At 44.5% G+C, this 27,923-nt stretch overlaps 1 long non-coding RNA gene across 4 annotated transcripts; it reads right to left on the reverse strand.

Annotated features, from left to right (window-relative positions):
• Window positions 1-5,849: 5,849 nt before the first annotated feature.
• LOC115343185 lies at window positions 5,850-12,288 on the reverse strand. Of its 4 annotated transcripts, none has more exons than XR_003926369.1 (4): window positions 12,225-12,288; window positions 11,770-11,876; window positions 7,619-7,712; window positions 5,850-7,008 (listed from the first exon to the last, which is right to left on the reverse strand). It is a non-coding gene; the product is annotated as an uncharacterized LOC115343185 (long non-coding RNA). The 4 variants fall into 4 exon arrangements; XR_003924682.1 differs by having other exon boundaries at window positions 12,194-12,280; XR_003925250.1 differs by having other exon boundaries at window positions 5,850-7,056; window positions 12,194-12,280.
• Window positions 12,289-27,923: the final 15,635 nt, after the last annotated feature.

Raw genomic sequence — 27,923 nt, forward strand, 5'->3', positions numbered from 1 at the left:
CACTCTCCTATGTCCCTAAATGATCTCAAACCTCTCCTTATCCCAGAAAGGTTATTTGGTTGTTTTTTTAATGCCTTAATTCTTTAAATTCAGGTAAACTCCAAGGAGTTTCCCAAAGTCAGCCTAGAGCCGGGGTAGGAGATCAGCAGGGCTGGTTTATTTTTCAGCCCACAGCTGATCCAGGCCCTCGTCGCTGCCTGTCTCACCCCGTGCGACCTCGGGTGAACCAGCCTGGCCCCACCAGCTCCCATATCAGGTTGTGTGAATGCAATCTAAATTCAGCAAGCAGACCTAATTAACGCTCCTTATGTTTATTTGACTCACCAAAGATACGCGTCGACCTAAGTAGTAAATCTCATCGTTGCATAGGAACTACAGGGATCAGTTCATTTCCAAATGTGTCCTGGATAGAGCCCAAGATATCTAATACTGTGGGGAAAACACATATTGAGTGTCAAATTAAAGCAACAGCAGCTTTGCAACAAATGGCAACTTCCTCCTGGAAGAGTCGAAGATGGCTGTAACTGCTGATGCTTTTAAATGTACTTTCAGAGTATTAATAGAGCTGATTTAAAATAGTTCCTCTCACTCCAGTTCCTGCTTTAACTCATATCCAACTGCTAAACATACTGTGGCTGTTCCTGTTAATACGCTCTCTGACAAATCACAGCCATACATAGGTTTCCTTTCAGTATTTCCAATTTACTCTTTAATGGGAGACAAATGTGTCTAATTTGCTGACTGCTTAATGAGTCTTAAAGAATTTCCAGGCATGCAATGGGATGGTGCTTATTAGAGCTGCTTGCAAACTGTTTTATTTGCTTAATTCTGTGCCCACAGGATATTCACTGGCACCTAGATGCTGCACTCGCTGGTGCAACACTAACATGTAAATCAGTATATTACATTAAAAAATAGAAACTTCAGTGGGAGTATTCCCATTTACACTTGACAAGAGTCAGAAACCAACATATCAAACTGACACGATGTACATGTAAACAGTTGCTTTACTTGTGTAGTTGTAGGATAGCTATTGCTGTCTGGCTTCCCATCGTAAGCCTCCTTTAGAAATACATCAAATACCTGATCCTGGCAACTTCAGGTCTGTTTAATTTCATGCACCTCGGATTTACTACTGATTGTACAGAGGGAGTCCTTGTTTTGGTGACCATGCAAAGGAAAGATGCCTCTTCGTGTATTTGTACATGCATTTGGGGATTAGATTTTTTTTTTTTTTTTTTTTAGGGTGACAAATCCCTCAGGAAACACTTCCAGGTGCAGTCTTCCTGACATAAATCTTTATACTGTCACCTGCCTTTCCACCTGCTCTCAGTCACTGGGCCAGAGATGAGAAGCGTGGATTAAGGGCTGGGGACAAGGGGAAATGCAGCGGAGAAAGAATCTGAGAGGGGAGCCCGGGGCAAAGGTATTTGGGGCATGAGAATGGCTGGAGGAGATGAGGGAGGGCAAGGGATGGAGTCATGGGCTGGGGTGGAGAATTTGTAAAAATATAACATAGAAAATATAATTTTGGCTAGGATGTGAGCAGGTTTTCACTGGCAAATCTATTGGTGTCCATCGCTCTTCCTTCACAAAGGGGTTTGTGGGGTGCTGGGTTTCGTGTGAGCTGCGGGTACGTGGCTACAGACACTGCAAAGCGCCTTTGGCAACAAAAGGCCAGATGTAGTGAGTTTGATCAGAGTCAGATGGAGTTTGGGGGAATAAAACACCCCAAAATAGGTGGTCATTGGAATAGAAACAAAAAGAGAAATTGTACATTGACCCTGAACTCATCTGACCGAAAAAAGGAATAAATCCCTCATTTTTCCAGCATAAAAACCTATGCAATTTTCTAGAGACTAAGAGGCCTTAGATCTTACTGCTTTGTCTTTCTTACTGCTAGTAGGGCATTCAGCCTTAAGAAAACCATTAAGAATATATTTTCTCAGGGTATCCCAGGCTTTTTACTATTCAATAGGAGGGAAAAAAAATGAATTAATATTATTCTGTTGGTTTCACAAACTGAGAGAGAGGACTTAAGGATTTTCCTCCCTTAGAAAAGTTTACTCTGCAGTTCTCAACTGTACCAAAATTAGCCACATTTACTGCAGAACAACCCCATTAGTGTTTAGCATGTATTTGAAATATACAGGCATGCCAGATGAAAACCAGCAGTATGAAATTAGTGCACCAAGACAAAAAGGCAAGGATCGGATCTGATCCTCTGGGGCTGGCTGCCGGCGAGCCTGCAGCGTGTGTGCTCTCCGCCTTACTCCCAGTGCCCTTGATTTCTCAGGCTGTTTTGAAAGACAAAAAGAAAGTTGGTAATCATACACCAACAGATGGTTCCTTGGTTAGTTACTCTTTATTTAGAGGGAAGCAACTGCGATTCATCAGCTTTTTCTTTTTTTTTTTTTTTTTTATAGCTACATCATGGTGAACTTTCAACTCCAAATCTATTTCTAAGAAGTATTGTGTGGCAAATGTCTATTAATAACAAACCTTGGGCTGACTGGAAATTTCCTTATTCAACATTCACATTCCATTCTTTGAGATGTTTTTACCCAATGTTGTTTCACTTTTCAATGACAGAGCTGTCTAGAAAGTTTTCCAGTGAATGCCATATTAAATATACTGCTTTTATGCCTATAATTAGAACTTAGATGTTTCTTTCTTATTTTTGGACTTCCTTTCTTTACCTTAATTACAAATTGATAGCTAATGAGCTGCTTGTTTTTTATTTTGATCCCAAACATTTTTGATTGATTATTTCGGGGCAAATATTATGCATGTAGCACCTCCCTATGCATATCAAAGTTAAGCTGTACCTGTGAATAGTCCTTTTGAATGGTATTTTACAAAACTCTATATGACTTAACTTTAAGACTGCCTCTAAATAACTTTGCTAGATGGAAGCCCGAACCACAAATTTGGAACAATTGGCTTAAAGTTGAAGAGTGGCTCTCTATAATAAATAGAGAAAGCTTGTGTTACAGTCCAGCTCATGGCTGGGGATTAATTTTCCTTTTGACCCTTTTGGGTTGATGTAGGAATTCATTGCACCTCTTAGATCCAAATGAACAGCAATTTCTCCAAGATTCCCTAATTAAGGGCAAATCCTGTAGAAAAAACCCAAACGAGAGACTCTTTGGGGGCTTCTGTTTCATGTTACCTACCTGAGCAGACATCAGTACAGGCCTGCACCAGAATTACTGAGTGCAAACAAACTTGCACATGAAGCAGTGTCCAAATTTTCTTTTACAGATGTGGAGGAGACTTTCACTGATAGTTTTTTTTCAAGCAGCACAAATTCTATATCTCAGAACTACTCAGTTTCTCAGGTATTAAAGTAGCTTGAAGAAAGAAAGATTTAAAAAACAGAATGGGACCATCTCCATACTTAGTTACCATAAAGAACTTAATGTAGCTGTGCTTATTCATTTTTAAAGAATTCCTTTGAATTTTGCAAGGGACAATCTCAGGGAACTCAAATAGTCAATTTAGTATCTTTAATTCTAAAAGAATCTGATCCATGCCTGCTCCAAATTATTTTATATTTGGACCTGAGGTTTTGGGTTAGTCCATTACAGATCTGTAAAATCTAGATCTACCTCAAAACCAGTCCATAACTGGAGGGATCAGAGCCGAATTCAATATCATCTCCAGGTCACTCAGCACTATGCAAGTTCAAATTTTTGGAAATTCTTCACTTTTTCTCAGGTTATTACCACTACCAAATATATGCCTCAAGGTTCATTCTATAACAGGAAAAATGAGAGGAAGAGTCCCTTTTTCACAGGAGTCTTACGGATATACCACATTGCTGGCCTTCTAGCCAAAAAATGTGTATATTGATTTCCTATGAGGAACAGCATGCTGTTAGTAGATGGGATCATAGACATGAACAACTCCCTTGTAAACCGTTGTCTTCCTCGTCTCCTTTGTTGTCTTCCCCGTCTCCCACCTGCAAAAGGCTCTCCTCTTATTGATAAAACTCAGTAGATAACTGGGCATTTCTTCTGTTGTTTTATCCTCAGTTCACGTGCCTGGACTTGAGCTTGCCCAAGTGCTGCTGAAAGGCATTAGGATGACATCATGGTTTCCCATGGAGAAAGAAAATGCTACAAGGAGATGCAATGGGAGGTCCCTTAGAAAAACCTATCCAAAGGCCTGGACCAAATATTTCAAGGATTTACTCTGTGTATGTCCTCCTTGCAGGAGAGCTCAAGGTAGCCAGGACTGTTGACCTTCTCCAACTCCTCATCATGAGCAACAGCCCCAGTGCTCAGCCCAGCCGACTTGTCCTGCAGGCACCTCCCTCCTTCCCCCTGACTCCACGGGTTCTCCAGCTGCCCTCCTCCTCCTCTTTCCCCTCTTTGGCACTGATCTGAAACCCCCATGGGTCACACAGTGGGCAATGAGATTAAGACTGGGATTTGTAAAGATGATGTCTTTTTAGACAGCTTAATAGACCAGATGCTCAGCTGAGAATCAGGCCATCTGTCCACTCAAGTTCTACCTATACCAAACAGGTTGTTGCTAGCAGAACTGTTAAGAGAGAGATGGAGAAAATTTGGGACTGCAAACCCAACACTCAGCTACATTGGGATGCAGAAGGACCTCCTGACACTATGCATGTGCAAGAGAAAATGGGAGATGATGTTCGTGGCTGGTGCAGGCACTAGCAAGAAGGAGACAATCCCAATTGCACACACAGAGAAGGACTTCTTTGCTCTTTCAGCAGATATAAAGGAGCCCAAGAGTCAGCAAAAAACCATAATTATACCAACTTTAAAACCCTTTGCACTGCTGGAGTAGTGTGAACTGAGCCCCTCTATAAATGAGAATCAGGCCCAGTCTCCAAAGCCAGCTGCTCCTTTAGTGCAGTGATCTGTCTCCGTACTCGCTGATAAGCAGTCTATGCCCCATGACTTATAATAAAAGGGAACGATGGTCCCTGAACAAACCCAGAGAAGAGGTATTGATTTGCAAATAGTTTAAAAGAATATTCAAGGGTCATGAGCTGACCCTTTTTCAGCTCTGACATTTTATATCAGGGAGGATCCTATTGAGATGGGAATTCATATCCTAGACATTGTTTTGTCTTGTTTCATAAATAAGTTGAATAGCTTAATTGATTGACACCCACTGCACTTTCCCAGCTTCCTCAGGCTCAAAAGTACACTGCTGTTTTCTGCCATAAATAATATGAACATTCAATCAGCCGCCAGGCACAAAAAGGAACTGAAAATTCTTCATACAATAGCTGCAATCTGGCATACGAGGCACTGCAGGTCTAAAAAGGAGAGTGGTATTTGATATCACCAGGTATTCATTTTCTTCCTGCTGCAGCAATAGCATTTTCCTACCCAAATGACCTAAACCCTAAAGACGAAATACCCAGGGGCCTCTGCAGGGAGGAAGACCAGTTTGTCTCAGCATTTACATGTGTCCAGGGGTTAGGAAACTGGTTTGCAATCTTGTGAACACAACATGGGGAAGGACACGCTGGACCACCAAATCTAGTCCCTTGGAGGTGCCGGTACTGAATCCCTTCATCCCTCCTGGACTCTGATCCAACTCTACCTCAACCCGAGTGACAATATTTGCCCCCAAGCTCCCCATTTGTCCCCAGATCTCACTCCTGTGATGGTTACAAACCTCTTCTTAATTTCCAGTCCATGCTTATTTGTGATTGAGATCAATCTGTTCTGATGGCAAGTTTATTCTTTTACTTAAATAGCTCCTTTCCTTCTTGGATATTTAGCCCCCTGATGGATTTAGTGTTCATTTCTCCTCCTCAGCCTTGGTTTCACTAAGGGAAATAAATAAGGCACAAACTCTGAATCTCTTCTTTTTAAGACAATTTAATGTCCTTGTCAGCAATTCTAGTGACTTTCGGTGAGTTCTTGGGTAACCTTATAGCCCACACTTTCAAAAAACGGGTGCAAAAATGAATTTGAAAGTGTTGAGGACTTCCTTTTGAGGAAGAAAGGTGTGGATGTAAGTGCTTACCTTCAGTTGCCCAAGTTGGAAAATGTTAGCTACTAACCTCCCTGTGCTTTAACTTCCTCATCTGTAAAACAGAAAGGACAATACAGACCTCAAAGGGGAGTAAGCAGGGTTTCTAAAGTGCCCCAAGATCTTCAAGTGAAAGGTTCAATTCTAAATGCGAAGCTTTTTTGTCTGTTGTTCTTTACTTGTTACTTCTTAAGGACTGCAAAACCTGGAGAGATGGCACTGAGCCAGACTAAAGCCAAGGAAAGGCTTCTCCATTGATTACAGTGGGAAACTTTTATGCAAAAAGTTTCATAAAGGGTGACAAGCATCTGTTGCTGAGACAGACAGAGCAATAAAAACTGGGAGAGAAAGAATATTGACTGAAACTATTGCAAGGCCAATTGCTAAGATCAGTAGTTTTTCTTTAGAAGAAGCAGCAAACAGTTAAATCTATTTTTGTTGCTTTGCTTTAGAAGAAATCTCTCCAAGGATGACCACCATACGCATCCTCATCTGTAATTAATAAATATTTGGAAGGACACTTTCCCACTCAACGTATGAAATTATAGATGATCCCTTAATTCCCTAGACATTTGCAAGCCTTGTCTTGTCAGAATTGAATTTACTACAGCTGATTACCCTGAGAATGCACTGACCTTCTTAGCTCCTGCTGTGGTCTTTATTTTTTCCATGGCAGATAATATGGGGACCAGAAACTGGGGACTTGGTAGAAGGGATTATGTGATACTAATGAGACAAAGCTTACTGTTGATGTTAACTGTTATTACTACTAAAAAAAGCGCACAACTCCAGACAGATGGACTTCACTTTGTTATACCAGGAGGCAGCGAATGCATTTTGACAGTAGTAGCATCTATTTAAAATCTGGATCACATCTGGTGCCTCTCTGAAGCAGACCATATCTGATCAATCAGAATTATGGCTCTTCAGTCTCCAGACGAGTTAGAAGAAATTCATTATCTGTTTTGAAGCCTGCTTCTCTTTCATCTATTAAAAAATGAAATAAGATTCATTGTCACTGGATCCATTTAGCTACTGAAAGAAAAAAAAAAAAGGACAGTAATTAAACTAACTAGCAGGCTTCACATCTGAAGACATGATTAATTCTTTGAAACACTGCGCATGTAGGTACTTGGCTCACGCTAGGCTTCAGTCAACAGTATCTTGGCTGATGAAATAGATAGCCTAGGACTTATCCCCATTTCTGTTTATTTCATAAACTCTTGGAAACACCCACATAATTTTCTTCAAACTGTCAGAAGTCAGTATTTGTCCTTCAGGCACATTTAGCCCCTGTGCTGGGCATGCTGCTTGGGAAATACCACCTTGAGCACAGCGATGTCTCCATGGAGCCTCCTACTCCCAAGGGTGTACCTGCTCTCCTGTGTATGCCCTCCCGGATCAGCAGTTTTGAGTGCAGAAAACTGATACTAAAATGCTGGGAATTCTTCCATGTGAGGTCTGCTGAACCCCAAAAGATGGTGGGAGCCTGGGTTTACGAATAACTAGAAGGAGAATGCAAAAGGATGTGTCCTGTTCTGGATCACTTGAATTTCTTAATAAGATTTTTCTGATTACAGAGAGAGTTTTCTCTTACCTTTGCTGATGAGCGCCGAAGCCACACCAACTAGGACTTAGCCTCTGAAGTTCTTGTCATTGCTTCCCTCTTTACCAGGTGTTTTCTTTGAGATCTGCAAGAGCACAGTTCAGAAAGTAGCCTTCTGAAAGTGATGGACTTTTATTTCCCTCATTCACAATTTTCAAAAGAAAACTTAAATTAAAAGACAAGGCATTTTTATAGGTGTTATAACTAAAGCTGGTGAGAGAACAAAATGGTATTTTGGGGATGGGTTCAAATCTATAACCTTTGAAGAACAATTTAAAATGCTCATCAATATTTGTGAAATATTTCTCAAAATTCATTGTCAAATTGCTATTTTTCATTTGTGCTAATAAAACCCGGAGAAAACATCTACTTTTATGAGTGGGTGGGGGCAGTGGCAGTAACCTTCCAGAGGAGAATCAGGTGTGCAAAGGAGACCAAGGCTGGCATTAATTTCTTCTGTAGCAGTGATGGCTGAAGAGCAAATGATTTTGACTGCTTATGGATCATGTCCAGATGGGTAAAGTACAAAATGATGTTGTAAGAGTTGCCTGCCCCGAAATGCTAAACCACCCTCAAAATTAGGTGGGCAGCTCCAAAGCCATTTATCTACCATGGGTGCAGGAATGTCATGGCAAACTTGGGTCTGGATGATAAATATCAAAATCTCCTGCTAGCCGTACTAACTTCTCTGGAATTTCTACAAATCATGGATGACAATTTTCTAACCAAGAAGTAAAAGTTAACGGTAACTAAGGTGGAAGTGATTATGTTTGATTCCTCTCTAAGCCAGTCAAAAACACACGGTATTCTAAGACAGCCAGTTTCACAAAGCTGAATCAAGTACAAGCCAGCTGTAAGGAAGGAGTGAAGACTAGATGTGATGCCTGCAATGAATAATTCAAAATTATTTAGCTAGATGTAAAAAAGCCAAACAACAACAACAAAACCAAACTAAGACTGTAAGTAAGAAAGCATGGTTCAAAAAACAATCTAGGATAGAAAAGGATGCAAAATGAGCAATAATAAAGATGAATGGATAGATGTTTAGAAGACAGATGTTGTAAACACTGAAAATACATCCTGGAGCTATGTAAAATTAATAAGGAAGCAAAGGTATATAAGGAAATACATATGGCTGAAGAAAAAGACAGTAAGAAGCAGATGTTTGAGTCCATTGGGACCCAGAGTAACCCTACCAATACTATAAGCTCATGAATAGCAAGAGCATCAGAATAGCCAGTAATAATGCAGAAAGTCAGAAGTGTTTAACAAATACATCCATTCCTTGCCCAGGAGAAAACCAGACATTGTGTTTGTATCATAAGGAAATGATGAATATTCTCCACTCTAGCCATAATTGAAACTGAAGTAAAATGGTCACTACTAAAGGAACTTTTTAATATCAGTACAACCAGACACCTTGCACCAGGATTACTGAAAGAACAAGTTAGGAAGCTCCTCTGGATGCTGATTTTAGTAACTCAGGTCCAGACGTGGCAGAAACTTGAGAGAAAGCAAATATTATGGCAATGTTTGGACACAGTAAAGGAAATTATCAAGTAAGTATGTGTCTGTCAGCCTGACACTTACTGAGGGTAGTAATAACAGAAAATTTGATACAAGATGTAACTGCTAAAGAATTCAAGCAGGTACTCTAAACAATAATATTTTGCAAAAATTTATGGAAAACAGAGCTTCTAACAGTTGCTAATATAATCACTGTGAAAGACAGAGACAGATAGGACCCATTGTTTTCACTTGTTTTCATCTCCAGAAAAGATGAAAAATATTCACTTTATGCCCCAGGTAAGAAATATTCAGGAGTTAGGAAAATGTGACACAAAATTCAGACATGTTCCTTGAAAAAACTTTTGTTATCAAACTCAGAAGGATGGAGGAGGTCCTAATTAGGGCTGGTACAATTTGATATAATTTTTCATTGAAAATTACTAGCTGTAATCTGTAAATTTTTTAGTTAGTCGTGGTGATGCAGTAACAAGTTTTTGTTAGTATCATATTTTAGCAATGGTATAAAGCTTTGAAGCAGTGCAATCCAGAACAGCTGCAGAAACCCATAGCTCATATGAGATACTCTTCTCCCCTCTATTTTTACATACGTTTCAGAATTAACCTCCAGTATAAAGAAATAAAGTATTTGTGAAAGAAGTAGAAGAGAAACAGCAAACTTCATCTAATTTCTACCCAAATCAGAAAGAGGCACGAAGCATGGTCTCTGTAAATAACTGAAATGCCTTTTTTTTTTTGTAATCTGTCATTTCTTTGCTGAAATAAGGCACATCAAATTCCTTGAGGTGAAGAGACAAATTCCCTTTTTGTCCTGAACTTTCTGAAATACTCTCAGCACATGCTCACCACTCCCAGATGGAGCATGCAACGGCAGGTTACCAAGTTCAGGGAATGACTGGAGTTCACATTGCTGGTTGCTTTGTGCAGTTATTTCTGCATTTTACAACAGCCCTTTTACCATATGGAGATGAAACTCACTTTCAATCTCCGAACCATCACACCTGCTTTAAAACTGTCCATAACTCAAGGGATGGGATTAGAATCCCAGATTAGGACACAGGAGCATAGCGAGGTGTCCAAATTCCCGCTGCAGTCAGTGGAAAGGTAGTCAACATAGTAGTCAGTGACTTCTGGAGAGCTATTTGCCTGAAGAAGACACCCACTTTGATCAGCAGGTTAAATCCCACACAAACCCCTTTAATATCTAATTTTTCAGAGAAATGGATCCAGCGCTTTGCAGAAGGAAAACAGAGCTCTCTTTTCCAAGGAAATATTTCAACATACATTTCTCTCTGTAATAAAATTTCTCCTCAGGACCATACAGAAGGCATTGCTTGCTGCTTTAAAGCAAATGTTCTTTCAAAGACCCCATTGTTCCTCAACTTTATAGAAACTTCTTTGCTTCACAGCTCTGTCCTCTTAATGCATGACGTCTGAAGGCTGCAGCTACCCCCAGATTTTTGCAAACACCATGCCAGTTTTCAAGACTAAGTACAAACCAAAGCTCTGCATTGATTTCTCTCTGCTTTTTGTTCTCTTTGAGATTTTATTCTTCCTGACTTCTGGATGTGCCTGTTGACTCTTTCAAAGGAAGCAAAATGACAGCATTCTCCCAAATGCTGCATGTGCTCTTCCAGCTCCAGCTGAGAAATAACACTGCATCCGAGCCAGGCTTGCAGGGGATGCAAATCCCTTGTAACGAGACTGCCCTCCCCAGACAGCCAAACTAGAGCCATCTCTGTCTTGCAGCAGAGAGCTAAGAAAAGCCAAGCAATTTTGCTCAGGTCACCCTAAGCCGTAACCTTTGGTGCGAACTCCCCCCGCTTGCAGGAACAGGGTGGGAGGTGCACAGTATGAGAACGCCCAAGGTGTGAAGACGCATTTGCATCACATCTCTGATAATCAAGATATGCTGCCAAGTGACTGTTTATAGGTACTTGGTTATCGCATCATGATTTGCAATATTCCAGAATATAATATGAAAAAAGACCCTAAACAGAGACAATACCCTGCAGCACCACCTTTGATGATAGAAACATATTTTCCACACCTGCCGACTTCACAACCAAACCAACGTCTATTTAATAAACACTAGGGGGGGGGGAGAAAAAATTACCGACTCTGGAGTTTCATCAACAATTAGATAAAACCTGTTAGTCTGTCAACAATCAGCTATTTCTGCTTGATGACTGTCACGCACATTTGGATGAGACATGTTTCTCAGTTGTTCTCATTTGGGACAAGGGCACGATACAGGTGTATACTAATTTTAAAAAGCAATCAGATAGCTTGACTTATGGATTGCATTAAAAGGAATCTCACGCTGGAACTCAGACACAAGATTATCTTGTTCATACATATGGTGTAAGCACATTTTCATCCCAGTTTGATTTTGCATTTTAAAGCTAATTACATTTAGTTAGACAAGATGAGGAGATTTTTAAGTGCGTTGACAGTCTTTTTGCTTTGCAAGCCATGCCAATTGCCAATTATTAGCACCTTACAATCTTCTGATCTTCACCCCTGACATTTTTCGTCAAAGCCTTTTATTTCAGATTCTTTAGGTGTTCTTCAGAGCCCTACCTAATCTTCCCATTTGAACGTCGTTCACTCACCTTCCACACATGCCAAGCGTTACATTGCTTGTTGACTTACTTAGCAATACAGCCTTGCAAGATCCCAAGACACTTGTCTTCACAATGTTTGATAATATAAATACTCCCTGGAAGAAAAAAAAAAGTACTACTATTTTTTTTTTTCTACTGAAATATTGCATTCTAATTTTTTCCCCCAAAAAATTATTAAAACCAAAATTTTAACATTTTTTATGGCTTTTATAAAAAAGAAACAAACCCCAAATATATTAAAGAAAGTCACTGAGCTGGATCGAGAGTGCAACAAAGCATTATAGTCCTAAATCCTAAAACCAAGTAAAAATTCAGAATCTTGGCAGTCGTCAAGGTTCCTCCAGCTGAATTTCAGTAACCTGAGAACTTTAATAAACCTGGCCCAAACTCTTCAACAGTTAAATCAGCCTACAAAAGAGGAGTCCCTTCCCTGGGGTCCTCACTGGAGCACTGTCTGCCATCAGCTGAGAACATGTCCTGCTCGGTCCCACACCGCCGGGAGGTGCTCCCCCTTTCAAAGCCAGCCAAATCCATTTGCGTCACACGCGCTGCCTGCCCAGGACCGTCCCTTTTCTGTGCCTGTGCCCATTTGGCAAAGCCCCCCGGCCCTCCCCCCAGCCCGTGCTCCTATCACCGCAGCCTGCACACACACAGATTGCAGCCTGAGCACCATTTTGGCACTTCAAACGCACAACACCTGTTTTGAAGGTTAACATATAGTGACAAGTATAATCACAGCTTCTGCTGAAGTTTTAGCCTGTCAGACAGCCAATTATGCTATTATTTTCAATAGTTTTTTTCTCCCCGCACACCCCCCCCCCCCCCCCCCCCCCCCCCCCCATCGTTTTGCAAGGCAGCTCCACCGGCAGCTGCAACATGCTCCATTTTGGAAAGACAGTCGCCTTTTCTTTGTCTCCTTCCTGGTGGCCAACAGCTCTCGATGCCGTTCCCCACCGCACCAAGGCACTGCACCATGCTGCTGCTCCTCAACAGACGCATGGCATGAGGATGCTCCAGCAACTTTGTCCACCTTGCGTTCATGGGGGCCACCACACAAGGCGAGGTTACCTCTGGAGCTCCATCCTCACATTTCGCCTTTCTGGGCTCTAAGGTCCATGGCCAAGAGGAGTCACGAGCTGCCCCGGTCATGGTTGCACATTGCAGGACTTGGAATGGAGCTGGGGTCACTGCCAGGGCAGGAGGAGGAGGCTCATATATCCTTCTCTAAAGGTTCCCACGACCAGAAAGTTCCTCCTAATCTCGGCGCAGGGGGCTTTCATTTGTCAACGAGTATGCTTTGACAGAGGTCTTCTCCCCAGGCAGCCTGAGCTAGTCTCTTGTGCAGGGAGGAGGATAGGGAAAAGGGCCTTAAAATGTGAGTGCAGCAACATCCTCAGCTCCCCCCAGCCCCTGTAATACACAGTTTACTGGTGTTCAGTCCTACAGCCTCAGTGTGGACACAGTTCCTGGCCATTGCAGTATGAAGACAAACACTGGCCTAAACCTTCATATTTTCAGCATCAGGCTTCTGAAAACTTCCATCCAGAAGTTCACCTCTGGATTTCTCAGTGCACCATTTTGATTTCATCTTAGCACAGAAAGGGGAGACCAAGCTTTCTCCTTCCATCCCTGGAAGAGCGTCCAAAGATACCTGCAGCACTAAGGGCATTCAAAGTCCACTTGTATTACAAACCCTGCTGACCTAAGCTAAGCAGCATGGACACTGAGTGAGGGTTCTTTCTTCAGGGTGCTTAACGTACTCTGCAAATGAATCCCAAGGGTGGAAAACAAAGGTTGAGCCTGGTGGATGTAATCTGGAAGGGCAGGGGGAAAAAGCCAGGTTGTTGCTTCACTAAACAGGGGCACTCAACTTTTTGAAACGGCTTTTTTTTTTTTTTTTTCCAATTAAGCTGAAAAAAAGGCCGCTGTAAATACTTGTTTAAGGGGTCATTAACTCTGCCACCCAAAATAAAGCAAACATAGCAGCATTGAAAAGAGCTGTGATGAGCTGACAGTCTGCAGCACTCCTCCCCAGTGAAATCCATTGCTTGTTTCCACTGGAGCCAGCACGTGTTTTCTGTAGGGCTCCACGAATTGGATAGCCCTGTCTCCCTGCCAGCGATGGGGACACCAGCCATGTTCAGCAGGTTCGCAGCACCAGAAGGCGGTGACAAGGACAGCACCGGCATCTTTGTGGAGAAAAGTCAGAGGCTCAAGATGCAACTAGAAAACATGACATCATTGGTGTTTATGATGTGCCAGCATAAGAAAACGCACAGGGCTATTTCCTTTGAGGTGGGAAGGATGGACAGGGCATAATGTTTTTCTCTTTGCTGACTTCCCAGCTGCTTCGCAGGACCTTTAAATGAGCATGGCGCTCTCCTAGTTTTGGGGAAGGGAATATAATTTCCCCTGTAAATTTCTTGCAAAATACCGGTTTGGGGGAATCCACAACTTTCCTACAGACAGGAAGCTGATGGCAGCACAGTTTCCAGTGGGCACCCTTACTTGCTCTGAGTTAAGAAAATTCACAGTCTGCACGGAGGAGGTAGTCACGGGGGACCTGGGACCAGATGCCAAAATCTTGTGCCAGCGTGCCCTGACCTAAGGTTGCGTTAGAGCAGCTTGGAGGCATCACATCCCAGAAGACAAACGGCGAGGCTTGGTATGGGAGGGACAAGCCTAGAAGTGGTGCTGAGATGATGAACAGCTGGTGACAACAAGCCCAGATCCCACCTGCCCCGTGCAAGGAGAGGGCTGGGAGAGAGCAAGGAGAAGAGGAAGGTGGGACCAGCTCCTGTGCATCGCAGGGTGGCTTCGTGGTACCTGGAGGTATCGGCTTCAAGAGATGGCAGATCAGCCCAATCAGATGCATCTCCTACCTGGACCATGGGGTGGGAGAGGGCTGACGGCACATACCCGAAAATGTAGGTGATGGTGGCCTGACAGGGAGGTTCACATCAGTTAGCGGTGGACTTGCTCCCGGTGTGGGACTGAGACCCCTCCACACGCTGGAGCGCTGGCACATAAAGGCTGTTGTGGATGCTAAGAAACCAGAGTGGCTCAGCAAAACAGTCCACAGAAGGGAATAGGTTATTTAAAGGGTGCTTGCCCAGGCTATGCACCAGCAATGCTCTGTTTGGAGGCTGACAGCCCTACTGAGGGAGCAGTACGAGGTGAAGGGTTAGGTGCCAAGTTCTCATCAGTTCTCATCTCATCTTTTCCAACCACAACACTGCTGCTAAATTTAAACAAAATCTGCTCCTGTCCATTCTGCATGCTGTGCTCTTCCCTGTCAAACAAGGCGACCTGAACCTGATACACCCTCCAAGCATTTATTTATTTATTTATTTATTTGCAGCCGGTTCAGCTGGTGACCACCCATCCCTCCAGAACATCCCATGACCTCAGGGGCACCCAGCCACCGCTGCATGGGAAAGGATGGAAAAGTGCAGTGAAGTTGCTGATACGGTGCGCCCAGAATCCCCAGGAAGCGTAAGGGTCTGCATGTTGTCCAGCTCTCACGCAACATGGGGCAACGTACCTTCTCCACTAAAAATAAGGCTTGCATTTGAATGAAAGCCATTCCCAAAGTGAGGCTAACTTCACAAATGCGTTTTTTTTTCTGCGAGCCGATCACCTTGGCAAATGCTTTTCCTTTCTCTGAGAGAGGAGAGATGGAGGAAACGCCTGCTCAGAGCTCCTGTGTCCTCAGCTGCACAACAGGTCAGTAAAGAGCAATGAAACACTCCATCAACTAAGCCCATGCTATTAAATTTAAACCAGCGATGCCACACGATTTTTCCCCGTATCATATAATCAAATAAAACTGAAATGTCCATTCCTTTTCAACTGCACTAATGCCATTGGAATGACGTGTAGGGTAACACCAGGAAAGTTACTGCTGTAAAGTAAGCACCTGGGGTCTAGTTTGCATACTGCATGGATTGGGGGTTATTATCCATTTAATATATTTCTTTTGTCATGTATTAAAGCAGAGCTTTTGAGCTTTTGAGAAACAACATGTTTGCATACCGCCTGTAACTAACACTGTTAGTTAAAACATTCTGTGGTATATTGCTAATAGGATACCAGAAAAGCCCAAAACAGGAACACCACCATTAGCAAAAAAACATAGGGCATGTCCTCAGCAGAAGGAAGAGAGAAAACACACCTATATTCCACACTAGCATCCAAAAGTTTCCCATTTGTCAAAGCCAAAATATTGTCATGCTCACAGCATTTCTGAATGAAATCCAATATGGGTGGCTGGGAAAATGCCAGGCCCTTTTATTTTTTCTTCAAAAATTTCTGAAAGGAAATAATAATTTACAAACCTTTTTCACTGGGAAAAAAAAATAGAAAAGGAAAAAGAGAAAAAGAAAAAGAAAAAGAAAAAATCACCACCAACCAATTCTAGCTACATATGACCCTGTCAAAGCAGTTTTTGTGATTACTACCCCAGGAGAGACCTGGGCTATAACTTGGGTTTCCCAGTGTTTTGTTAATTAAAGTAATACATAACAACACTAAAGAATTTGTTGGTTTTGCCATGGTCAGTTATGGCCTGTCCTAGAAGCTGTGGCCAAACTACCAGGACTTTCCTGTGTCTGGTCCTGTGATGCTGGGGTTTGTTTTTATTTTTTTTTTTAAGTAACGCCATATGGACTGCACGTGCTCTCTAACCAAAGCCAAGGCTGTGAGCACCCAATGCCACTGAGCACAATCCCCCTGATGTGCCCAACAGCTCCCAAACACACATCTGGCCAATCCTTTCCCCATGGATGACTCCATCCCAGGACTCATCTGTTTTAGCTGATTACATTTAAAAATAGATAGAGAAGAGAGGAAATTTCCTTTTTCATTTGTTTTCTTTAGAGTCTAGCTAGCCTTATAAACAACAAGGGGGGACGGGGGGGGGGGGGATTTAAAAAAATCTCCTCCTGCATGGTATTTAATATTTGAAAATCAGAAGGTGAGACTCTGGCACTACACAGGCAAGTGTGCAGAGTAATTGCTCTGATAGCTGGACCCAACTTCTGCATTTCTGCTCAGCAGGTTAATGCTGAACCACTCTTTGTGAACCTGCAAATGATCCAGAGCAGCTACACAAGGCTGACCAAAGCCTTCACTCCAGAATAATCTGGAAGGCAGCTCAGATTTCTGATTCAGTATCTGGTTTTGACACAGAGGATAAATGATTTCTGTCAGACAGGCTTGGAGAAAGTTCTGCTTATAACTTGTCAACAGGGTAGCAGAGAGACACAAATGCATTAGCCTTTCAGTCCGTGTCCAGTAATGTATGAAAATGTGGATGGATTTCTGGACTGTTACTCAAGCCCAAATACCAGCTCAGCACCACACGTTTGGGGCACTAGATAAATCAATCCACCTACATCACTTACAAATAACAGAAAATGGTGGGTAACAGGGAGAACTTCCTTGGGCCTTCAGGAGAGGTTCATAGCTGATCTAAGAGCAGAGACCGCTTCCCTGACATGTGGCTGAGAGCACTCCCACACCACTGAGTCATTCCCCATCACCAAGAAAGCTGAATCCATCTCTGGTAACCTCTCAGCAGACAAGCTGACCCCAGCACGGGAGGCAACAGGGGGAGAGCATCCACTTTCTTCACCCATCCCTCCATAGCACTTTGCATCTTGAGCACCACAGAGCACCACTATGGGAGACACCAGCCTTGGAATGAGGTGGAGCATCTTCCTCAGTCCTCAGCCATGACTCTGCAGTTGGCTCTGCCAGGCCTGCCCGTAGCCATCCACCACAAGGACATCACATATACGTTCATTTTAAATATAGAGAGGTGATCTAGTCCTCCGCCGCTGTGCAGCTAACTGATGCTTAGCCAGTTAGATTGATCTGAGTGTCCTAAATGGGATGTAGTCAGCAATTAAGTAGATCATTGACAAAAATAGAAAATCAGAAGGATCTGGGAGCTATTTTGGTCTAACCTTTGACTGTAAATGGTGTGGGTGATAGCTGAGACCACTGGCTCCATTACAAGTAAAAGCCCCATCTAGAGTAAACAGATGAACTGAATCAAATAGACCAGCTTCTGGTTTTACATCTTTATAAGTCTTTTCCTATGAGAAATACTCTTAACAAGGTCTACATTGGCTTATCCCAAGGTCCCTTACAAGGGAAACAATTAATCCCTACTGTCCCTAAATACCTTCTCTCTTTCATGTGTATCCAATTATTGCTGTACACAAATGTTTTCAGATGATGTCTTTTGATTCAGAACACCAATATCCATATATGAAAATGCAGCCCACATCTTCTAGCAATATCAGAGGACTTGGTTTCCAGTAGATAAGATTGCTGCACTAAACCATATTTTGGAATGCAATATCCAGCCTCTGATCTCTGACTGACTTAATATTTGCCTCCCACTATAGCATTTGAGAAATGTTAACGGTCTTTTTTTTCCAGCCAACACCTGTGAGAGGGAGGGAAGTAGTATTATCTCTGTTTTACAGAGGATCACTGTTAGCAGAAACAAGCTAAGGTCAAGGTTATCTGAAATGTCTACAACCCAGCCAGAAATAGTCCTTCTGGGTCCTACTGAAGGTATTGAAAAAGGTAAAAAAGTTGGTCAAAATTGTTCTTGGAAGCTAAACTTCCCCTGACAGTAGAAGAATGCTTAATCCAGAAAAAAAAACCACCATCACAAATCCCAGTGGGTGAAAGCTGAAATAAAGCACTGAAATAGACAGTATTTTTCCCAGTTGTGAGGATAACCTTACGACGATCTCCCAAAAATGGGGTCCTTCAGTCCTACAGTCAAGAGTAGATGCCTTTTTCAAGCTCATTTGGAAGCTATGAGCTTGATGCAAAATGATGTCTTATGGTCCGAATCATGTAGGAGGTCAGACTGAAAGATCATCATAATCCCTTCCAGCCTTAAAGTCTATGACAGATTAGTGTCTTTCATATGGCTGGTTCTTGCTCTGAGCAGATGCTGAATTATTTCAGCATTTAAGTGTTTTGCTGCTGGCTCTGATAGGATTCACTGCTCCTACCATGCTGCCTTCCAGCTCTTTATCTTCAAGACAACGCCCTGCTGGTAAGGGCTGACACGAGCTTCGTTTTCCAGTCACCATTTTATTATAACAAGCACCGGATCAAAAAATGGACTGACAACCCAAGATAAGAGAATGGCAGAATATCAATTTATGGCCTCTTTCTCAAGACAGGCACATCCCTGAAACACCAACTGAACACATGAAGGAAATAGTTGAAAAACACTTCCTGTGCTGTTTTGTTCATGTTGCTCCAACATGCCAAGGATTCTCAAGTACACCTGCCTGGAGAATTTCCAAACAACACCTGGGATGCCAGAATTGTACTTTAATAGATGACACCTCCTAATATGTCATCTTGGACTGATGTCCCTTGAGGAGAAACCTACTATTAGAGTCCAGCCTAACTGCAAAATCATGGAATAATTTAGGTTGGAAGGGACCTCTGGAGACCCCTCCTCCAACCCCTGCTTGAAATAGGGTCAGCTTCAGAGCTGTCTGCTCCAGTTTTGAGTGTCTTCAAGGATGGAGAGTCCCCAAACTCAAACTACTGGAAGAAGAGTAATAAATAATGGAACTAAACTCTTCTTGGCAGTGGTAGAGGGTAGAGCACGGTACAGTAATAAAGGGTAGCAGAAGAGGTTCCCAAGTTGCAGCTCAGGAGGCTCAGACTGGCAGCTCTGGGACCTGTAACTGGGGAGGGGGTAGAAATTCCACCCTTGGAGGTTTTCAAGACTTGGTCAGAGAATGGCTGAGCTGGCCTGACTTACTGTTGGCAACAGCCCTGCTTTGCATGGGAGGTTGGACTAGAGACCTCCAGAGATCCCTTTCAACCAGTGTGCCTATGATTTTGTAAATAGATAAATCATTGGATCAATCAATCAATGGAAGTCAACATAGCTTTTTAAAAGGTAAGTCATACCTCAAAAATCTATTAGATATTTTTGAAGGATTGCCATACATGAGGGCCAGAGCAGTTTGGCTGATTCACTGCACTTGGGTTTCAAAAAGCATTGACAGCAGGTAAAGGCTCTAAAGAAATTATTGTCATGGATTATCATAAACTCATATCAGATTAAAACACAGGAAGTTAAAACTAGGCATAAATAATGATATGCATGCACACGTACATATGTGTGTGTACATATGCGTGTATATTTTTGTATATATGCATATTTTGACACGTGTAATAGAAGAAGAGTTTCTGGAAAGTCCCCAAAGACCTTGCAACTTGTGCTGGAATTTCAGCTTTTTGATGCAATCAGAGTGATCTGGAAAAGGGATGAGTGATGAAATGACCAATGATCAAGTACTAAAAGTTATCCAGGATTTGCAGATCTAAGTCTGAATGTGAGTAATTGTGGGAGGATCTCATGACATTGAGTAACCGGGCAATGAAACCACAGTTAAAATTCAGCGTTAATAAGCACAGATTAATGTATGTGGGAGAAATCATCCTAGCCATACACAGGAAAAAGACTGAAGTAATTGTGAATAATGGTTTGAAAATTCCAGCTCAGTAGCTTTGAAAAAGAGAGTGATAAGATTTATCAGAAAAGGGCAGACAACAAAATAAGAAGTCCATTGCACACCCTCAAATTTTGGAAATTTCAGATAGCCCTGGTCAGTATTTCTCAACAGCAAAACTACAAAAGGTAAAGAGGAGGGCAATGCCGATCAGAGACCTGTAGTGGCATCTGTATGCCAAGTGACTGCATCAACTCTTCAGCTTGAAAAGAGCTGATGGAGGGATGGGTCCCCAGATGCAATGACACCAGAAACAGGCTGTTCCATCTGTAGGTTTAATTTACCCTAGCCCTGGCTTAGGTTCCTTGCAAAAAGCATAACTGCACAATTCATACCAGTGCACCCAGATGCCACCCATAACGTGTGCAGAGGACAAGCCAATTAGCAGCCTGAGGCCATTTAGCTGTGTCATTCTGCAATGGCCTAATGACACACGTGTGACAAGGTCTAGCAGAAACCCCCCATTTCAGTCTGTGGAGGTAGACTGAGAGAAGGAAAGAAAGCAAGAGACAGACCTCTGACTCACAGCTGCTCGGGTGTGATAAGAATAAATGAGAAACGGTTCAAAACAAGCTGCATCTTTCACACCTGCAGGCCCCATGATGGGACTGTAACCACCACATGGTCTTTGAGTGGCATCAGCAATGGCAGGGATTCCAGTTTAATGCCATTACTATTTACTTATAAATAGTATCAGTGGGAGGAAACTCCTATTTCCAGTTTTGTAAGGGAACAAATCACTCTAGAAGTCTCTGCTCTCTCCAGAAATATCAGCGTTGGGGCACATGACAGGTTCAACAGCCTGGAAGACAAGGTCTAGGCACCAAGAGCGGTGGACAGGACACTATATTGCATGGGCCAGATTGGGGCTGGTGCACAAAATCTGACTCGCCTGTTACCAGGTAATGAGTCCAGTGAAGGAAAAGCAGTCTGCCCCTTGGATCAACAAGAGCTTTCTCCAGATCTGGGCCAGATGTTGCTGTAAGAGGCAGGGACCTGAACTGCCAGATGTTTTTGTGACAGCTGAACAAATTCATATTTGGTGGACAGCCCTTTCTAGAAAGACATTCATACAAAGTGCTAAATTCACTGGAAGATTTATGATGTAGGACATTAAAAGCTAGGATGCCAAAGTGGTCAAGTTAGTAGCTCCCACCCATACACAAGCCCAGGTTTCCAGACACTATGTGCAGACCCTCAAGCTCTTGGTATGATGAGCATCATCCAAATGGATTTGGGCTTCTCCTCTTGGTATAATCAATGGATAAGTCACAGATTGGAGCTTCTTGGCAGTAGTATTTTGACTTCAGCATCTTACAGAATGCTAAAGGACCATTATAGAGTCCTGCAAAACCAAGTACCACTTCTGAGTTTCAGTTGTGCCTGACAGGTTTCAGAAACCAAAACTCTACCCCCACAGAGCTTTGCAAACAGTGTGTGACAGGAAAGTTGGCCAGCACCCAAGCCCATCCTGACAGGGGAAACTGGCACAGCTGTTTCTGAAAACACCTACTCAGTTCACCCATGCACCGAGCAGTTTTACAAGTTAGTCATTAACCACCTCACCCCCACTGAGGCGCACACAGTGTCTAAGAACCACATGATGTGGCTCTCTAGAGCCAAGTGCTTTGCAGACGTGTAATGGGTCCAGACCCTCACACACCCCTTTGGGGTCTTGGGGAGGAGTGAAAGGAAGGAGTCTTGGCAGGAAACTCTCATGATGGTTTCAGTGGTACTCTAGCTGCCAAAGAGGAGTCAGGATCCTCTGTGGGTGCAGCCCCAAGTGATGAAGGTGAGTTACAGAAAGTCAGCTGAGGCATTACAGAACCTGAGAACAGCTGCTAGAAGCCGCATTGTGCGGTACCACTCACTGGCAGGAGCTCACCTGGGATGTGAGAAATGAGAGTTCCTCCCCCACCTGGAAAAGACTCAAATCCCCATGTTGCTTGGTAGGTGTCTTAAACGCAGGGGTACTGGCACTACTGGATCAAGGCATGTCCTGTTGAAGTTGGCCCAACAGGTAGCCACACAGGAAAGTCTTGTGGGGCTAGAAAGATGCCAGGTGGAGAGAAATGAGACCTGGTAAATCAGACATTCAGCAGAGACCTGGCTCATACGTCTTGATCCAGTTGGGTATCCTTATCACTAGACCATGACTCCTGTCTCCAGGACAAACTCTGCACTGCACCACTCATTTCCTCATCCATTCATACTTTCAGCGGCCCGCTAAATCTTGAAGGGCCAGGAATAGATTACGCAGAAGAGGAACAGCTCTTTTTGTTTGATTTTGAAGAGATCTACTTTGAGAGAGCTGCTTTCTGCCATGGAGCCCCTGGCCCATTGCCCCCTCAGAGCAGGACAAGTGCCTCGTTAGCACAAGGGAGGATTTCCCGACCACCTTCTGGCACTCCGGGAGGCTGCCAGCAAGCATGGGGGGTAGCTGCAGTGAAAAGCTGGAGAGAACATTTGATAAACAAAAGGTTTCCCTCCCCTTCACAGCAGTGACATTACGGAAGGAAACAAAACAAAAAGTGACACAGGGCTGAGATAACACCCTGCACCCTGTCTAACCCTCTGGTAGGGTTCCCTCTGCTCTTCCAGGCCGGAAAGCCTGGGAAAGAGAACATGCCCCAGCCGCAGAGCCCGAGGTCCTTGTCCCTTGCTAGCATCTTTAGGACGCTACACCCCTAATTAATTTCTGCTAAACTTGCTGTGGTAAGGTCTTGAGCGCCGTGGTACCACCCCTGTACCCTGAAGCCCTCTTCCAGGCAGCGGCTGTGGTTGTACCTACTTTCCTGTCTTACACACAGCAATTTTGGAAGCATGTCAGCTGCAGTCAGGGAGCGGGTCCGGTAGGTGGCATTTCCTCAGCTGGAAACAGGGTCTGGCCATGGCCGCAGAGCGAGCTGCGGGCCCCAGGCCTCGCTGAGGACCGCCACGCGCCCTTGAAGGAAAGAGTTTTACTTCCATCTGGCAGCTCTCGGTGCAACAAATCAAGCGACGCATTGTTAGTTTTAAGACAAAAGGGGAGGGGAAGAACAAAAGATCAGAGCAGGACTGATTTCTGTCTTGTCGTCCTCCCCGCGGCTCTTTCCTGTTTATGAAAAGTTTGCTGAGGGCTACAGATGAGCCTCAAGTACAACCTCTGCTCCAGACAGCCTCGAGCACTTGGGAGGAGGAAATGACTCCGAACTTGGCAACGCGAGGCCCGTCTTTGCCTGCACGTCCTGCCGCTCGCTGGAGAGCAGAAAGCAAAGCTTCTCGGAGGCGGCGTGCAGAGCACCGCTTTTCGTCACAGCCCTCAAAGTGAAGGCAAATGCACCCTGAAACCACGGCGCTTAAAAGGATACATGGAACCCCCCCCAGGTCCGGCAGAGTCATGGATGTCGTAGAGCCAACAGCACACCTAGAAATGAGGCTGGTTTGCCATGGGATCCCACAGGGTTTCTCATGAAAGCGACTCAAAGGGAGTGAAGATCTCGCACCTCAAGGCTGCTGAGTTTGCTTGTCGTGCTCACGCGTGAACACTTTCAGCCTACAAACCTCAGGCGTGCTGCCAAATAGTTATGGGAACACTTTCCCCTGTCCAGATTGCATTTGCAAGGAGTTAGTATTTGCTGTGGCGCTTGCAGAGCCCCTGTTCCTGCAGTAAAGGCATGTGCGTAGGGTTCTGAGTTTAGATATTTTTTTAATAGGAGCCAAACCTTGGTTTGCAAACCCAAGAGCCACTCTGCCCTCAAAACAGGTAAATCTGCTCATGGTGGCTTGGCTTATGAGCACAAGTGCAGACTTTGAAGCATGCGCAGGGATCTGGCGGCTCTGCAAGGAGATCCACATGTTAACCAAATCTCTTTGTCTTCCCACCCTCCCCTCCAGGCCTGGCACAATGAAGTCCTTCAGGGAACACGGTCCCCGCTCATTCAGCGCAAAGGATGCCAGCCCAGCCAGCCATCAACATCCATACCCTCGCCCCACCAGCATGCGAGACACAGGGCTCAAGTAACATTTTCCCCCTCGGGCTGGACTGTGTCCCCCCATGGAGTAAGGGGCCACGGCACCACCTTCCAGCAAGGAACCCCTCTTGGGGCAGCTCTGCTGTCTGCTCTCGCTGTAACCCCAGACAATGGGCACAGCCGGGGGGAAACTGCCACGACCGTCATCAGTGTCCTAGGAAGGACCTATCTGGGCTGCCCAACTGGGAGGTAAAAAACAAGAGCCTCTGGAGAGGAGAGAACCTGGCCACCAAACCTTATGTCTTTCATCCCTCTCTCTCAGGGTATGGGAGGAAATCTAGGAGAAAGTGCAAAGCTGCTCCATCTCTACAGAGGCAGGTCAGGATTTGACCCACCAATGATGCTACAAAAGATGATGCACAGACAACTTGCACATGTACACCAGTGCTCTCGACAGGGATGTCAGGGTGATGAACACAAGGTTAAGTAGCTTGGGTGGGGAGAAAAAGGTAAAAAATAGATTTTGCCCAAGGGAACAGAAATGGGCCATGGCACTGGTCCCATCTCCCTGCTTAACAGCAAAGCTGCTGCTGCATAAGCCTGGAGAGTCGAGACCCTGTGGACTAGCCCCTGCCTCGCTCCCACAGCTTCAGCAACAACCGTCGCCCAGGAGAGAAGGAAAGGCTTTTCCCCAGGTGTAGCTGAGGGACCCTTACCCTGCCCAGGACCCTTCTGTTCAAAATGACCAGCTAAAACATGCTCATTGCCATGCCCGGGAAAAGCCCTTCTGAGGGCCCTAACGTAAAATGTGAACACGCAAACCATCCCCGTGGTACAACGAGGAGTGCGTGGGTGAGCAAGCACAGTTCAAAGGCACTCTGTCGACCATCAAAACAATGTTTTCCTCCGGACTGCCAGCCCTGCAAATGCAGGCTGTGGTCTGGACCCCCCCTCCGGGTCCAGCACTAGCACATGCTCTCAGTGCAGTGCCCCTTGGGCTGTAGATGTGGCTCACGGAGGCCGTCGACCTCCAGCACCCCGCTACGTCTGCTGGCACAGGGACACCCTGGCTGTTGGGAAAGAAAGGAGACGGCTCAGCTTTCCGATTCCCAGATGAGTCTCCAAAGCCGGCAGTAAACAACCCACAGCAAACACAGCAAATGGAACCAGAGAGACAGTAAAGCAACAGAGCCATTTTCAGATGGCCGGAGTATTTCGCAAGCCAGGGGTGATATAAGTGGAGTTGGCCCCAGGTTTGCATGTAGGCAAGGCACAAATAGCCTTTGTTGGCCAAAACCCAGCATATCCTACAAGGCTAGGAGAAGAAATCGGAGGAGATCCTGCAGGGTGTAAAGTGCTGTGCGCCCAAAGAATCCTGCTTTGGTAGGAGCCCATCCTTGCTGACACCACTGGTACACGAGGGTGCTACTCAAAGTGGGACAGGGTTATAGTCGCACTGCATGAAAGACATCCTTACCCTAATCTGCTTTTCAGGCTGTTTAATTCCTCATTTAATTTAACGTCTTCCCCAGCCCTGGGAGTCCAGGGGCTGTCGCCTTGCAGGGCTCGTCCTGCCCACAGCCTCCCGATGACCAGGTCCCTCTCTGGCCAGAGGAGCAGCCTCCAGAGCAGCTGCGTGCAGGGGACATCGTGGTCCCCTGCACGATCAGCGAGGTTCCCCTGGCACAGCCGGACTCATGTCACCCAGCCGCGGGGACGTGAGACTCTCAGCCACAGAAGGGCAGTTGTTCTCCAAGGCAAAGCCCATACGTGTCCCCCCGAGGGCAGGTCGATGCCAAAGGACACTCTTGAGCTGGGGTGACACGTGCCACACGGGCAGTGGTCTCCAACCCTGCCAATGCACTACAGGTGGCCACAGCAACTGCAAGCTGTCCTGAAACTGGAGCCTTTACAACTAGTTAGATAACAGATATGGTCCATTAGTTTGGCAGGCCGACAGGCCCCCGTGCCAAAAAGCCCATCTCTACTCAAAAGGGGCACTGTTAACAGTAACTCAAGAGGATGCAACAGAAGAAAATAAACAACAGTTGAGGCAGTTGGTGTAATTGGCCAGCAGATGAAAATAAATTTATGCCAGCTTGTCAATACCGCTGCTGAGCATGATTCAGTGAGTAAATCGTGTGGCACAGAGCACAGGGCAGGCAGGAATAAAATTAAGTACAAGACAAAGGCCAGGCTGCCTCTTGGAGAGTATCACCCCCCCAACCACCCAGCTTTTCCCATTTCTGCCCCTTTCACTCACATGTGTCCCCTGACGTCATTAATATATGGGTTTCCCAGCCAGCTATAATGATTTTCAGGAGGGACATATGCCTGCGCCACTGCTAAAACAAATACCCAAACCCCCCAAAACCCAAGCAGAATTAAAAAAAGAAAATGTTCAGCAGAAAATCCCAACCATTTCAAGTGCTCTTTGAGCACCATACATGAATAACAAAGAGTGAGCCTGCCATTTATTCCTTTGCGGATCACTTTTAAGATCAGCTTTTGTTCTGTGCTTTTTAGAGCAGCTCGAGTCCAACGGACAAAAATTCCATTCCCAGGAGCACACAAGAAAGAACCAGGAGCCCTGGGCTGCACATTTCACCTTTACTTTTTTTATTCTATACTATAAATGTTCGGCATGGTCTTAACACACTGAGCCAGCGTCTTCCTTTATGCAGTGGGGCCGACAGATTGGAAACTGGGATTCTGCAAGAAGGAAAGGAGGACAGAGGCTATAGATGATGTGAATCGCCTAGAGAAAAAGAGACCTCAGCCAGGGTGGATGGGACCCTACCAAACATGAACATAACCTCTGCTTTGCAGATGCCCCTTCTGAATCTTACAGGCAGCAGAGAAAGTATCTCCCCTTTCACATCCTGACCTAGATATGTTTAAGGCAATTTAGATGCCTGCTCATGTCCTGGTTTTGCTGCAAACCACTTGCTCTTGTCAGGTCTCTCTGTGAAACACCGGCCTACCTTTTTTGCAGGGAAGATCCAGTTCTTGCTCACACAAAGGTGGTTTCAAAGGCAGCAGAGTCCCAGTGCTCATGTTCTCTCCCACCTTCACAGAGACATCCCGGCTTGTTGCCAGCTCAAGCCCATTCTTTGCAGAGAGCTGGGGGTCTCCTTCCTACAGAGAAAGCACTAAACAAGCTCCTAGAAAGAGCTGGATTTCTTGCCTTTTTCCTCAAGCTGATGGGCTGTTTGTTTCCCCCCTCAAATCCAGATTTATTCACCCTATCTTTTTCAAAACAGTCAACTAAATCACAGTGCAAAGCAATGAGGTCACTATATACTCTGCAGAAGATGTTATTGCTGCTATCCTACGATTCCCTCAGCCTTTGCTTTGACTGCCTTGTTTTCCTGAGCCATATGGGAAGATACTGCCTCTCGGCAAAATATAGACACGAGAAGTCTCAAGGGCTATGCCTCAGATAACAAAGACACTAGATTTCCTTGACAAGTATAACTCTAAGAACTAGAATTTTTCCTTTTTTAAATTATAGAAGAAATATTTGGGCCAGATTTTCAAAGATTAGTTCAAATCCCATTTAGGCACAGCAGATAAATGGCCTGGTTTTTCCCCAGAACTTAGAGGCTCTTTGAAAAATCAG

Source organism: Aquila chrysaetos, chromosome 1 (genome assembly GCF_900496995.4).
Source record: "Aquila chrysaetos chrysaetos chromosome 1, bAquChr1.4, whole genome shotgun sequence".
In the NCBI taxonomy this organism is placed as follows: domain Eukaryota; kingdom Metazoa; phylum Chordata; class Aves; order Accipitriformes; family Accipitridae; genus Aquila; species Aquila chrysaetos.